This window comes from Zootoca vivipara, chromosome 5 (assembly GCF_963506605.1).
Source record: "Zootoca vivipara chromosome 5, rZooViv1.1, whole genome shotgun sequence".
Taxonomy (NCBI): domain Eukaryota; kingdom Metazoa; phylum Chordata; class Lepidosauria; order Squamata; family Lacertidae; genus Zootoca; species Zootoca vivipara.
The window spans coordinates 866,027-881,791 of record NC_083280.1 but is presented as its reverse complement, the minus strand read 5'-3'; the positions used below and the strand labels follow the sequence as shown (position 1 = coordinate 881,791).

The window sequence follows — 15,765 nt, the reverse complement described above, 5'->3', positions numbered from 1 at the left end:
CTCAATTAAAATGAGCATCTCCTCTGTTGATCTTCTAGAGTTTTAGCTGATTAGATACTAATCAAACTGATTTAGGCTTGCAACCTTAGCTAATGGTTATTATTATTATTATTATTAAGCATGTTAGATCAGAGCAACAGCCCATTAAATGCAGCGTCTTGCCTTCCAGAGTACCTCTGCAAAGCCCAGAAGCCATGCATAAAACCAACAGCCCTCTTCCCCTTTCTGATAATTAGTAACCGGTATTCAACTATGTGCATCGCTGGTCTTACTCAAAGTAGACCCACTGAAATGAACAGAGATGACGAACTGAGGTCCATTAATTCCTATGCAGAAGAGAACACAGTCGAATACAGCCCATAATATCCCGAATGGTGGAGGTGGTACACAGCAGCCCCCATGCCTTTCTCATCCGCGAATTTGACTAATGATCTAATCTACTTTTAATAGCACAATTAAGTGGAACCTTTACCTCTTCGAGGTCTCTGGGAATTATTACGGTAAATGGCAAGACCTGAGGGACTGGTTGGCACCCCAAGTCGGTGCCACAGCAAGAACGATAGTTGCAAAAACCGGAAATATCGTCACACGGGGAACATTAAATTCTGGTTACTGAAAACAGGGCCTGAAATAGAGCTAAACTGAGCCTTTTGACAAGTTTTCCTAATGAACCTAGGACCCACATTCTTCTCCCTACTATAGTATCATCTGCGGTATGCAATTGATATTGTTGCAATAAGTTGAGTACAGTACGTGGAACTAATAAAATGCAAATAAATAAGCAGAAGGAGAAATCACTGCTCCAGACACTGAACTGTATCAAACGATGATACAGTTTCTGAACACCAATTGCTGGAAATAAAAGGAGGAGGGAGTTGAAGGTGGTCAGATCCTGCTTTTAGGTTTCCCAGTGCCGGATTTACGTATAAGATAAACAAGCTATAGCTTAGGGCCCCACTCTCTTGGAGGGGATTTAAATTTAAAGAGAAAAAAAAGTGGATGTACATTCCCAAAATATAAGATAAAAAACAAATAAAATTAAACAGCAATAGAATTTTGTGTTGTGTGGGCTCCTATGATGTAAGTCATGGGCCCCACCTGCTAGCCTGCTCCCTAAAATATCCCTGGTTTTCTCATTTCTATATAGAGTGGTACCTTGGTTCTCAAACTTAATCCGTTCCCAAAGTCCGTTCCAAAACCAAAGCGTTCCGAAACCAAAGCGCGCTCTCCCATAGAAAGTAAAGCAAAACGGGTTAATCCGTTCCAGACTTTTAGAAACAATCCCTAAAACAGCAATTGAACTTGAATTTTGCTATCTAATGGGACCACTGATCCATAAATTGAAAGCAATGATCAGTGTACTGTACTATAAAATAAATAAAACAGTATTGTAGATGAGGAAAAAAATTAAAATGAAAGTTTTTTTTTTCTTGCCTGCACTGTGAGGACAGGATTCATGTTTAGATGGGCAGTGGACCTGATCTGGAAAAGGATCTTTTCCTATGCTGAGCCGAGGGGGCATGGAAGAGGCAGGACTAGAGACGGGGACAGAGGTCAGGTCCTAAGCCTATTCAGGGGAGTCACACCGAGTCATTTTAAAGATTTTGCTTTCTGTCTGCCAGGCTTAGTAGCCCCATCGGCGACTGGGGTTTGGCTCTGGTGTAAATTGACGCCGGCTTAATTTACAACACTTTGCTCTATGTCCCTTTCTGGTGCATAGGGATTTCTTGCTTACAATCAGTGGCCTTACTCCGAGTAGGGCTGACGCTGCATACAGCCTGCAATCATAAATAAATGTACCAATGAGTATTAAAAGTTAAATTCCAGTTTGTAGCATCAGTAAGATTAGGACAGAACTATTATAAAAATCCTGTATTTATTTTTTTTAATTTTTTTTTAAAAAGGAATTTTACTTACTTTTATTTTTCATTTAATACAATTCATACATTTTTTTTTTATTCTAAACCCTCAAAGAGGTAAAAAGAATTACGATGGAATGTGATATGCGTTTAGGCCTCAAAACTATTAAGATATCTCTTCGGCAACCAGTTTAGGTGATTTTCATTGCCGAGGTGAAATACAAGACCGGGTCCAAGAAGATGTCCCAGGAGATTGCTGCCTGTAGTTTATGTGGTTAGGCAAAACGGCGACTGTTGAGATGAATGTGCCTCGGGAGATGCTCTCTGTTTAAGAAAGCCCAGATTTTGCATTCAGGTCCAGGCTCTTGAAATCTCAGTAGTTAACATCTGGCAAAACACTCTCTGCAGCTGATGAAATACGGTACTTAGCCCTACCACCTTGCAGAGAACTCCCCCCGACCCGAAAGCAAATCCCAAAACACTGCTGTCTTGCTACGTATATACAGTGGAACCTCGGTTTATGAACACCTCGGTTTATGAATTTTCGGTTTATGAACACCGCGGACCCATCTGGAACAGATTAATTCACTTTCCATTACTTTTAATGGGAAAGTTCGCTTCAGTTTATGAACGCTTCAGTTTATGAACAGACTTCTGGAACCAATTACACCCATGTTTCAGTTTATGAACGCTTCAGTTTAAGTACTTCGCGGACCCGTCTGGAATGGATTAATCCACTTTCCATTACTTTCAATGGAAAAGTTCGCTTCAGTTTATGAACGCTTCAGTTTATGAACAGACTTCCGGAACCAATTACACCCATGTTTCAGTTTATGAACGCTTCAGTTTAAGTACTTCGCGGACTCGTCTGGAATGGATTAATCCACTTTCCATTACTTTCAATGGAAAAGTTCGCTTCAGTTTATGAACGCTTCAGTTTATGAACAGACTTCCGGAACCAATTACACCCATGTTTCAGTTTATGAACGCTTCAGTTTAAGTACTTCGCGGACCCGTCTGGAATGGATTAATCCACTTTCCATTACTTTCAATGGGAAAGTTCGCTTCAGTTTATGAACGCTTCAGTTTATGAACAGACTTCCGGAACCAATTGTGTTCATAAACCGAGGCACCACTGTATTGAGAACTATATTCAACTAAGATGCCTCCATCACCTGGAACAGAAGGAGGGAGCTGTCACATCACCATGGTTTGCTTAGAGAAATGTGAAATATAATGTATTTAATCCATCGTTCTGCCCGGACACTGAGGTCCAGCACCGAGGGCCTTCTGGCGGTTCCCTCGTTGCGAGAAGCCAAGTTGCAGGGAACTAGGCAGAGGGCCTTCTCGGTGGTGGCGCCCGCCCTGTGGAACGCCCTCCCATCAGATGTCAAAGAGGAAAACAGCTACCAGACTTTTAGAAGACATCTGAAGGCAGCCCTGTTTAGGGAGACTTTTAATGTTTGATTATTTCATTTCATTTTTCTGTTGGAAGCCGCCCAGAGTGGCTGGGGAAACCCAGCCAGATGGGCGGGGTATAAATAATAAATTATTATTATTATTATTATTATTATTATTATTATTATTATTATTTAAGCATTCTGTTTTAGTGGTATGGGGGCAAGTTTAAGAATCCAGTGATTGCACTTGGAAATCTGCTGTATCCTGAATCAAATCCATTGATCCTTCTTAGTCCAGAACTGTCTGCTTTGATTGACAGCGTTTCCCCAGTGGGGCCTTCCCAAATTTGCGACCTGAGTTTGTACATGTCTGTTGTCTTGTGTGCTGACATGTGCATTGCTGTTATAAACCTTGCAGACTTGGGACACATAAATGCTATTCCTAAATAATAATCAAACATATAACAGCCACCCAGTGTCTTCCTTTAAGCCAGCATTTCTAAATGGCCTCTAAAGTTGTGGACTTACTCGAGAGTAAGGCTCTTTAAGCTCAGTGTCACTTCCCTTGCCCCACAAAATCAGAACAGAACCAGGAAGCGTGTTTTCTCTTTGGTTAACTATTTGCCTCTGAAATAAAAATTAAAATTAAAAAATTGTCTAGTCGCACCTTAGAGACCAACTAAGTTTGTTCTGGGAATAAGCTTTCGTGTGCATGCACACTTCTTCAGATACACTGAAGCGGAAGTCACCTGACCCTTATATATAGTGGGAGGGTGGGGTTTTTCTCAGGAGGGTAGTAGGAGATGGGTGATTGGCTCAATGGGTATGGTAAACCTGCTGACGACTGTTAACGACTGCAATTAGTCCATCTGGAAAAAGCAAGGGATAGTATGTTGATGATTAGCATATGTAATGAGACAGGACTCCAATATCAACTACTATTAAAACCATGTCTCTCCATAGTTTTCAGTTTAATGATAAGTTGTAATTCAGCAACTTCTCTTTCAAGTCTGTTTCTGAAATTCTTTTGTAATAAGACGGCTACTTTGAGATCTTGTATAGAATGTCCTGGGAGATTGAAGTGTTCTCCTACTTCTTGCGACTCCTGGTGTCAGATTTATGTCCATTTATCCTTTGGCGCAGGGTTTGGCCTGTTTGTCCAACTGCCTCTGTGCCAGTTATTGCAGGAAAGAAAGAAAGAAAGAAAGAAAGAAAGAAAGAAAGAAAGAAAGAAAGAAAGAAAGAAAGAAAATAAGGAAGTAAATAAATCAAATTGGAAATGTATTTCACCATAAGCTGGATAAGAAAATTTGGAATGGGATGAGTCAAAGATGTATTTCAAAAGAGGACTTGCTTAATTGCTTATCAATTGATTACACATTTGGGGAGGGGAGGGGGAAATCCCCATTGGCTTCAATAATTTGAATGTGATGATACCCTTAATGATCGGGGTATCCTAATGGGAATTGGTCCTCCTTTGACTCAATTGAAACATGGTGATTAACTGTGGCACAGAATTCAAAGCGGTATGATCAAAGTTTTATTCACATATAATATCTGGTACTTACATCATTATCTGTCTCGAAATAATGTCCAGCAAAATAGGACATTGTGCGGGGGAGAAGCATTATGGGATCAGAGTTGTGCAAGAACTTCACGAGGGAATATCCCTTAGAGAGAAACCCTTGTGGGGTGCTTTGCAAATTTGCATTTCACATCCCATGAATTGGATAAAATATACAGAGAGCGCTTTAATAAACCCTCATGGTACAACTGTTTGTTTTCAGTTTTCCTACACATCTGTAGAATTGACCACAATCTTATTGAGTTTAGAAATTAGCATGTTTATTCCAAAGTCCCGCTGAGTTCGATAGGACTTGCTCTCAGATCGGTGTGAGTAGGATTGCAGTTGAAAGGAAATAAAATTAATGAGACTGTGAGGCTACTTGTCAGATCCATTGGCTGAGTTATTTAGATTTATTAGGCAGAGCACAATGAGTGCTGAATACTCCTTTACTGATTTCCCAAGCTTCAGGCAGCGACCAAGATTATCGTTGCAAAGAATCGGTGTTGCACTACATCGCCATCTGTCAAAGTGTGGCACGTCACACAAAATGTCAAAACTTAGCAGAAATAATTTAACGCAGAGAAAGAAGACAAGATATAGTTTTGTCAATATATCTCATGTTTATTCACCGAGCTCTGGAAAACTAACCATGGTATTTTGATATTTCCAGCACATTTCTGTTATAATTTCTAAAGGTTGCACTTTCCACTTTAATATTCCGGATTTATTATCTTTTATTGATTTATGAACAAAGGGCAAACATAACAACAAGAAGAAAAACAAAGAATCAGACATTTAAACCACAAAGCGTCACAGTCTGTAAGGGCACAAAGGTACAGGGAAGCTCCAAAGAAATAATAATATATTAACTCATGAAAAGATTCCCTTTGCAAATAATAAAGATTTATAAAACAAAAGCATTCTCCACTGGTGTGTGCCCCATCCTTATTGAGAATAAAGGTTCTCTCTCGTCTTAAATGAGCCAGACCTTTGCATATGCTGGTAACTGCATGCCTCAATATTTGTATATGAAATAAAATAATGCCATGTATTTTTTTTGGGGGGGGCAGGAAACATTGGCCATTCAAATTCTTTAGATACTTTCCGTTTCTGAGATATCTTTTCCAGAAGGGCAATTTACCAAACCTTTGAATACCAGCAGTCCAAATGGTTAAGCTTAAATGTATTCCTACATTTGGCAAAACAGCCAGAGAGTGGGAAATGAAAGAGGGGGAAATGAGGTGATGATGGAATATTCACCCTGGCAATATACCGTACTTTTCCGTGTATAAGGCTATGCTTTCTTTTACTCTAAAACAAATCTGGACTCGTCTTATACACGGATAGCATCTCCCCCCATTTTCTTAGCATCTCACCCCATTTTCGTCTTATTCACGGATAGCATCTCCCCCCATTTTCCTAAATCGGAGTCCCTAAAAATACATGGGGGCGTCTTATAGACGGGAAAATATGGTACTTAAAGCACAGAGCATTCAGGACAAATGGCTGGCCTCTAAGAGCAGCAATATATTTATATAAATCTGCCTACACCCTCCCAGATCGTAATACTCCATGTGGAAGTTCACCCAGGCTTGATCATGACCAAAGTTCAGTTGAAGAGATGGAGAATAGGAATAACCGAAGGGTCATCCTGGATCAGGCCATTTGCCCACCTAATCCAGCATTTTCTGCCCAAGCAGATTCCCCGCCAGCAGGGTGTGGAGCCCCCAGCATGCCCCCCCCCAATATTTGTGCTGGAGCATTTGACTTTCAGAGGGATACTGCCTCTGAAAATGGAAGTCCTTAAAAAGAAAAAAAGCCGTCACGCCTAATAAACAAAAGCTTTTAAGGGATTGTCACCACAAAGCAGCCACAATTAGCTTCCACACCTCTGAGGCAGCGAAGGGTTTTCAGGTCTAAAAAGCCTAATTTCCAGGAATGCTCAAACCACGCCTCTCATTGCAGAAAGGCGTTTGTGACACATGCATGTTCTTAGGGGAAGGAAATGATGGCTCTGTTCTGTGCCGGATTTACGTATAAGCTAAACAAGCTATAGCTTAGGCCCCACTCTCTTGGGGCCCCCCAAAAAAATCAAAGAAAAAAACCCCTGGATGTACATTTCCAAAATATAAGATAAAAAACGAATAACATAAAACCTACATCCAGCAACAGTGTTTTGTGTTGTGTAGGCTCCCATGATATAAGTTGTGGGCCCCGCCTGCTAGCCTGCTCCCTCAAATATCCCTGGTTTGCTCCTTTCTATATATAGGGTGCCTACATTCTGCATGGACTGGTTGCACGGCAACACGTGCAAATGGCTTGAGATACCTACTGTATGAGGTCCATCAATGACCATATAGCATCTCTTCAACACAAAAAACAGCGACAATTTGTTGTTGACAAAGGACAACTGGACATATCAAGGGCCCCATTACCTTCAGGAGCTGAGGGCCTCATCAAACCTCAGTCCGGCCCTGGGTCTGCTCATAGGAAGGGAGGAGGTTATGTTTGAAGATGCAAAGTTCTACAAAAAATTCCTACTAAATTCAGCACCCAGGTTGTCCTCTCCAGTGAACCTTAGGTCTCTCCCCTGCCCAAGGGCTATAGGATCTGGGGTGGGGAACATTTGTGTCCCTCTGAGTGTTGCTGGACTCCAACTCCCATCTCAGCCTCAGCCAGCATGGCCAGAGGACAAGGACGATAGCAGTTGGAGTCCAAGAAGCTCTGATGGGGTACATATCTTCGACATCCCAGCTTTAGACACTCAGGTTAAGCAATGGTGGATGTATCTAAATCAGCCAGTCCGCTTGTTTAAATTATCTAAAACACTGGTTCCCAAACTGGGTGGTACCACCCGCCGGGGGGGGGGGGAGAATACCTAGGTGATGTTCAGAGGCAAGGGGGGTCCTGGAGGTATAAATGACTACCAGATAATTGGATCATCAATTTTGTTGAATTAAACAAATTAATTTTAATTTGAAGTTTGGGATGCATCGTACGAAGGAACACATTATGATGCTTTTGCAAAAGTCCAGCTTTAGTGCACTACCCAACTCACAACAATTCTGCCGTCACTGGTACTATAGACTAGGATGCTGTTTTGGAGATCAATTGGAGGCTTGTTCTCAGCTAATTATTTAAGTGCATCTGTAGTCAGAAAAGCAAACCCTAGCAGCTTGGTGACATGCATTGCGCTGATTCTATAAAAACCAGAACACGCATAATATTAAAAAATATAAATATCATACAGCCATGTGATGTTTATGTACATTAAGCAAGCAGGCAGTTAAAAACTGAACATCAGAGAGATAAGATCTTGGGACACCTCATGCCGTCAGTCTGCTGTGAATTAGACCGACGCTTGGGAACAAATAAGAAAGGTAGTAGCAGGAGAAAATTATATGGCAGACCTGGAAATAGCACAGGGGCTGTACAGAAAGCCGCCACCCAGCCCTAAACAATCCACATTTGGGCTAGGATGCTTAAGAAGTAGCTAGTACAAAGCTGGCAGTGCAATAGTTAACGTTGTTTTGACACCTCGAGGGATGAAGGGGGATAACAATGGTGGATGCCCTTGTTTGCATTTTATGGGCTCTTGAGAAGAAGAAGAAGAAAGGAAGTGTTCAAGGAAAAAAGAAAACGACACCATTATAATGTAGCCCATAATATTAACCGGTGCAAGGGCAAAGGCAGGTGTGTTCTATATCCACCAGATAATATGCATGGAATATGCCCACTCTGTTCTTAATCTGGGTTAATCAGTCAGGAATGACAACCGGCTTCACATATGCACACACATTCCTTATTATATATCTTTGGATAATAATAACCAGTGCTTTTCTTCTAGAAAAAAACGGTACTGGTACTCGCCATGAAATCACTAGAGTAAGTGCCACCTTTTTAAACAGTGCTTTCCTTCTAAAAAAATGGTACCAGTTCTGCATAGCTTTGAGTATCCACAGAAATACTAATAAAATGAAATAATAATAATAATAATAATAATAATAATAATAATAATACATGATCCGAGGACTCATGAGGCTACCCCATTGCAGCTGCTAAACATGTCTTCCTGCCAGGATCCAGGTGGGAGACTTCTGGGGAACGCTTTGTACATTGCCTTGGGATCTAAAGGTGGGATATAAATCAAAAGTTTTAAAATTCAAAAAAAAGCATGGATTAAAATTCCAGAGATAATTTCGCATAAATATTTTTTTGTGGGCTGAAAGAGATGGAAATCTGCTCTCCTGCTGTGCATCACATAAATCACTTTGAGGGTCTATAAACCACAGTGAAGATGTGCTAAATGGCAACTTATCAAGCTAGTTTATGAGTCTGCGTTCCCTGAATGGGTTAATGCACCCCCCCCCCCCAAATGGTTGCAATCGAAGATTTAATTAGGTTATTAAAAAACGCATTCTTCTCTTGTTTTCATGGGGGGGGGAGAGTGGAGGTTAATTTTGAAAATAGGACGGAGAAAAAGAAGGAGAAACATATTATAAGTTCCATTATGTCCTGCCACGGAAGGTAGGGTTGCATGTAATGACAGCCGTCTTGTTACCCCGTGGGCCTTGCTGTCAGGCTTCCACCTCGGAGAGGGAAAGGGGTGCCACCGTCACAGGACAGGACGGCAGTCGGCACAAACATGCAACCGGTTTAATTTCCCGTGAGCTGTCCTGCTCCATTTGGAATGGCTTCGCTTTCTTTTGGAATTGAACTCGTTCTCCTTCCTAGAATTGCACATTATTATATTGCTGCATCCTGCCCTTAAACCATGGGGTGAAGGGCCAGTAAGAAAACCTATGAATAAATTTGGCAGAATAAATTTGGCAGCTTTCCTTCAGGGTCTTGGAGATCACCCTATCTAAGGCCAGGTCCTCTTCTTGGTTAGATCTGACTGTGAGATCACTGAGCAGCCTTCGTCGGGTTTGGGATGGCCGTAGAGCCAAAAGGAGCTTGCTGCTTCTAAAGTGCAGCCAGAGCAAAAATGCTGCTCGAATATTTGCCAAAAAATATTCACCAAATATTTCTTAACTTGCATTGAAAGCAGCCTCGTGATCATTTGATTTCAAACATTTTGATGACTGCCAGTTGACAATATTTGAAAGCTGACAAGCAACGGTATTTCTTAGGAGGGCATGGCCCAACATTTAGCACTTGACAGCTGACAGCAGACGAGATTTCACATTTCATGCCTGCCGGTGCAATCAGCAAGACACCCACAAGGCTAGGGTTTCAAATTTTGGAAAGCTTCACATTCAGATTTCCAATGCCGGAGATTCCAGTTTGGGACTTGATTGAAGTTTGGAAATTTGCAAACACTTCTTTTAAGTGCACGATTTCTCGTTTGCCCCTCCAATGTCCCTGCTCTCAGTTTTCGGGGGCACTGTGGCATGCAAAATGGACTGCATCAGTTCTTCACCCAGATACCATCCTGCTAAAGTTCTGCTCCCTGCCTCCCTCTGAACCGTACAATTTGGGTGAGGGGAAACAAGAGAATGTATCAAAACAGAAATTATTTGGAGTTGCAAAGGCATAGCAGAATTGTTCTGTCCGAATCCATCCTGACTTTAAAATGTGGATTTCATAATCTGTGCCTCAGTCCCCTTAGGAAAAGATCCCGTGACAGGGCCATCATTGCAAAATATCTGTGCCTTTTTGGTGATGGTGATTTGGGCAACATCCTTCGGAGGACATATGCTTAATTCCTCCAATCGAAAAAAACAAGTTTACCGACAGGATGTCAGCTTATTTAAAGGGATGAATTTGAGTGTAAATCTGCTCCGAGAAGCAGCACTCCAGCTAAGCTCCTCCAAGGCACATTGAAATCATTGGGACTTACTTCCAAGTAAACATGCTCACGTCTCAACTGCATCATCAAATGCTCCTGCATTTAAGTCCCTTGCTGGATCAGTAAAGCTTTGGAAAGGAGGGTTATTTTGAGGGCGCTTACTGGGGTTCTGCAACGTGCATTTTAACCTGACTGATAATCGAACGGTCGCTTAAGAGCACGGCAATTAAATGGCTAAAATGTTTTGTGCCGCATGCTATCCCTGCACAGAGCTTTTCCAGGAAGGGAAACAGCAGGCTAACTTCTCCGAATGCGAGGCCAGGGAGTGGGCAAGCAGGAATGAGCCATTTGGCTGGGGAGCCAAGGCTCAAATATGCCCTTTTTAATTTCCATCCGATCAGAAATAGCAGCTCCAACCCAAATGTAAAGCAGATGCCCACTTGTTGATGTTGTTGTTGTTGTTGTGGGTTTTTTCCTGCACGCAGGGCCAGCCCATCCCCGCTGGCCACAGTGGATGTCCTCCACCCCATTTTCTCCTGATTGCTCTCAGATGAAACAAAAGCTCCTCCATTCACTTATATGGGAAAAATGAGTGACTTAGCCGGCAGAGTCCTGAGGTGAAAGCCAAACTCCCTCCTCAGCTGCATGAAGCAAAATTGATGGAAAGGGCAAGATCCACAGTGAGAGCTGGATGAAAATATATAGATGAACCAGCTGCAGACAGAACCAAAATATAAGGGACCTTATTGATTATATTTCAGGGTGGGCAAAACGGTCAGTTTCAGTTTCTCCTTTTTTCCAATGTTAAATTCAGTTCACGTTTCCATATCAGTATTTATAAAAAAAACCACCAAAACCACTTTCCAAAGTTTTCATAAAAAATCATCACTACTGCAAATATCTCCTAATGTGCACAATTTTGCATGCAGATCTGCTTAATAAACTTTTTTTTTTTTTTGCAAAAACATTTCCCTCCTATACATCCTGCAGCATCAAATAAGACTTGGGCAGTTCTGCTGTTGGCTTCTGTTAGGCAAGGACTGGAAATGCAAAGGGCAAATGCCTTAATTAATTAATTAACTTTCTATACCGCCCTTCATCTGAAGATCACAGGGTAATTTACAATATAATGTAGAAGAGATGTGTTGTAACAATGCATGAGGTATAGCTCTCTCGAAACACCTAAACATCTCTTGAAACATCTAACCACAGCTGATTAATTCAAGGGGAGACTGAACTCAGCTTGTTTGATAAAGAACAATATCCCTTCTTAAAGTTTATTAATGGTGGAGTTTAGAGAGCCTCCAGGGATTCAGTTATCTGCATGGCAGTTTTATTTGAAAATATTAGTGACTTAGTTTGGGCTTTCAGGTGTATAGCAGACTTAATATTGCATGTAATTTTGCTGCATTGCATTGTGCCAGAGTTGTCCATGATTTTTCTCTTTTGCTCCTATTGAAAAGATTGTTATGATTTCTTTAAGAAAGAAAAAAAACCCAGTAATGTATGCATTTAATGCCTACTTTGCCCCAGGATATGCATTTTTGTACACATTACTGGGCTGTAGAACTGCCTTGCAAAATTCAGGAAAAGTGCAGATTTCAAAGGATACTTCCACTTTTCGGTTTGCTTATAGTTTCAGAAAGTGCAAATTAGGTCAGTTTGCCTTTAAATGCAAAACCGAACTGAATCTCTCCCTCATCTCCAGTATGCATGGTGGGTGGTTGAATTCCATAGCCACCTATTGATCAAGGCTCCTGTCAATACCTTTTTACCCCATACACACTTTGCTTCGTATTTATATCGTGTCTTTTTAGGGCTCTCAATGCTGCAGATCTAGATAAGACAATTCCCCCTCGCAGTCAACTGTGTGAGGGCCTTCAGTCTCGTGATTCCCATATTAAAATTGGCAGGTTCCACTTTCAAAGTGGGGAATGGGGGTGTAACAGAGGTGGGAGCCCTCCCAGATACTTGGAATCATAGAACCGTAGAGTTGGAAGGGACCCCCAAGAGTTCATCTAGTCCAGCCCCCTTCAATGCAGGAATCTCAGCTAAAGCATCCAGGACAGATACTTATGGAGATGACACCTCACAGGGATATTTTGCAAACACTGGAACTTCAAAGCATGTGATGGAAAAATGGCAGAAATCAGGTATTCCTCCCCTTTCTTTTCTTTTTCTCTATTGCAAATAAACAAACAGCTGCTTTCTACCCAAATCCTTTTCTCGGGGCCTCTCTACCGAGGCTTTAAAAACATGGAAGCAGGTGCAATGTGTGTGTTTGTGTGCACTTGCTAAAAGACGCTTGCTTTGCAGGGTTGGTGGGCTGGGGAGGGGGGGCGGAAAGGAAGTTGGTCCCTTGAGAATAGCTCTTGAAACCCAGCTGGGAATTTGCTAGGGCGATTCACAGCTTTTCCCTCCTGCTCTGCAGTGCCCCCTCTGGCTACTTTAGGAACACTACCCTCTGACCTCTGAAGGGGAATGGCTTTGAAGAATAATACATTTCTTCTCCACCTAAAATCAGCCTATAGGGAGGAAATATTAGGGGATGTAACACAGGGAGGAGCGCAAATAGGAGGAGCACTCAAAGCCTTGAGGTCCATTTTACTTGGGGCTGCAGGCATGGATCCATGTAAATAATTTCAGCCAGTATGGTCCATTATTTACGACACACATATGCATTTATATGCTTTTTGGCTCTGTATTGGCTGACGTCCTGTCATCTAGTGGGTGGGAGCATGGTTTGCAATAATGAATTTGAAACGAGTTTTCATACTCCAAGGAAACACAATAGGAATTTTGTCTACCCCTTCAAACTGCGATTGTGCTAAAGCAATAAGGGGGTCAAATGCCAAACCGTTCAAACAGCCCATTTACTGCCTCAAACTCGAGAGATTTAAATTTCGGGAAAATATAGATTTTTATTTTCAGGATAATAATAACTTGTAAATATAGTTGTTATCTATCTGCACACAAGCAAACAAATGCAGGGGCAAATCATCCCTCTGATTTATGGCTCTACTTGCAGACATCCACCAAAACATTGTGCCCTTTGCTCTGCAATCTACAAAATGAGATAAATCCGTGTTCCTGTATTGCAATTTTTTATTAAACGGCATTCAAAGTCTGGATTCTCTGCAAGACAATCGTTGGAAAGTGCATAACCCCAAAATCACGCATATTTATTCCTTTCTCAAAGATCTGAGCGGATCTATGCAATATTTATACTTAGAATTAAACACACACACACACACACACAGAGAGAGAGAGAGAGAGAGAGAGAGAAGTTACAGCTGAGTGTTTCAAACAATTTGCATGTCATTTAATCAGTTTCCCTAAGCAATTTGATTAGCCAGTGTGACTGTGCTGTGATTCAAACTTGGAGAGATTGTTGTAAACAAATTCCCATTCATAGTTTATCTAGCTTCCTTGATTCTCTTCCCCTCCCCCTTCTGTCAAAGGGGGGGGGAGAGTTTAAGAGAGAAAGAGTCGCTGAGCTATTTATAGATCCTCCCACAATCTCATCACAATTAGAGGTTTATTATCATTAAATAAACAAATAATTGAGAACTCAGCTTGAGAGGACGGCATGCTGACTAGGCCCAGATACAGGGAGAGTCGGAAAGACATCTGCAACTTCATAAGTTCCAAAACAAGAACAAGAACACCTTTGACCCTCATCGTTTTTGGCAAACCGTCTCCCCCCTCCATGCCCCCTCCCAGGCCATGCAGAGATACATATATATTTACAATCTACTTATGTTTCCAGGTCTAAAGTCTCCTTCAACAGTTAAAAAGAAGGGAGGCCTGTTCACACAAACACAGAAGCAGTTCTGAAATGCTACAAAGCGAACAAATAACACCCCCCCAAAAAAATAATAATTCCTAGCAATAATATTCAATCCACAACTTTTTTTAAAAAAAGGCTTTGCAGAGACTCTGGAGCACACAGAACGATCCGCATTAAACTGCTCTCATTTCTAATCAAGGACAAGCTTTCCAGGCAGAAAACTGTTTTGACAGCCAGGGATTCCCAAAACCTGGTTTCATTTTACATTTGCTCCAGATGCAACACCCCCCCTCCAAACACACACACACACACACACACACACACACACACACACACAAAACTCCCCTTCAAAGCCAGAGATCTGCTATGACCCAGCCTGCAGGGCACACGGGGGTCTGGATCTCTCCCACCCCACATCTGCAACCCAGGCGTGGGTGCTGCAAGGCCCGCCTGCGGCTCCACGATAAGCAAAGCGGGCTGCTCCTGCATCTCTCCCTCTGCAACAGAAAGAGGAAAGGATCTGGCCCATTTGGGGAACCCCTGTAGGCCCACAATCTGAACAGGGGAAAGGGGAAAAAAGTAAAGCGTCCCAGAAGCGAACCACCACGTCAGAATCCTTCCGAAAGATAGCAGAGTGAGTCCTCCCAGCAAATTGAGTTTGATCCAGAGTCCTCGGTTTATAGAAGAGCCACTTGAGGCGGAGGGGGAACCCCACAAAACTGAAAAACTTCTAGAAAAAGTATCTAGAACGGGAAAAAAACAAAACAAAAGCAAGAATCCACAAACAAACCACGACCTTGTTTCTCACAGCGAATCCTCCCCCTTCTTCTCTGAAATCACAAGAGCCCAGAGGAGACGTTTTCCAAAAAAGCAAAAAGCAAGTCCCAGATCTCGCTTGAAGGGAACGTTCCACAAACGCACTGTCGATAAATAATAATAAAAAAGACAAGGTATTTGCACACACACACACAAAATTCCCCAGTAAAGCAAAGGAGAAAAACAAAAGTGTCTTATTTTTGAACGGGCTTCTCCTCCTCCTCCTTCCTCGCTCTCAGCCCGAAAAACTGTAGGTCTGCCCCCCCCTTCTTCCCTTTTCAGTTTTTTAAAAAATACGAACCTTACTCCAATTCTTCACCCCCACCAGCGCCTGCGGCGCAACGAGGATTTCTCTTTGCCCTCCTCCTGCTCTCGTTTCTTTTTCTCCCCTTTCCTACTGAATATTGCTGGCGGAGGTGGGTGGGTGGGGGGGTTAGAGAGAGAAAAAAGCAAAAAAGTCAAAGCAACAACTCCCCCCCCCCAAATCAAAAGCTGCATATTATTATCACCATGTTTTGGGTCTCTCTCCCTCTCTCTTTGCT

At 42.1% G+C, this 15,765-nt stretch overlaps 1 long non-coding RNA gene across 1 annotated transcript; it reads right to left on the bottom strand.

Moving 5' to 3' along the window:
* Positions 1-11,534: 11,534 nt before the first annotated feature.
* On the bottom strand, positions 11,535-15,682 carry LOC132592130 (uncharacterized). The gene is made up of 2 exons (XR_009557545.1): positions 15,525-15,682; positions 11,535-15,327 (listed from the first exon to the last, which is right to left on the bottom strand). It is a non-coding gene; the product is annotated as an uncharacterized LOC132592130 (long non-coding RNA).
* Between the last annotated feature and the right edge of the window lie 83 nt (positions 15,683-15,765).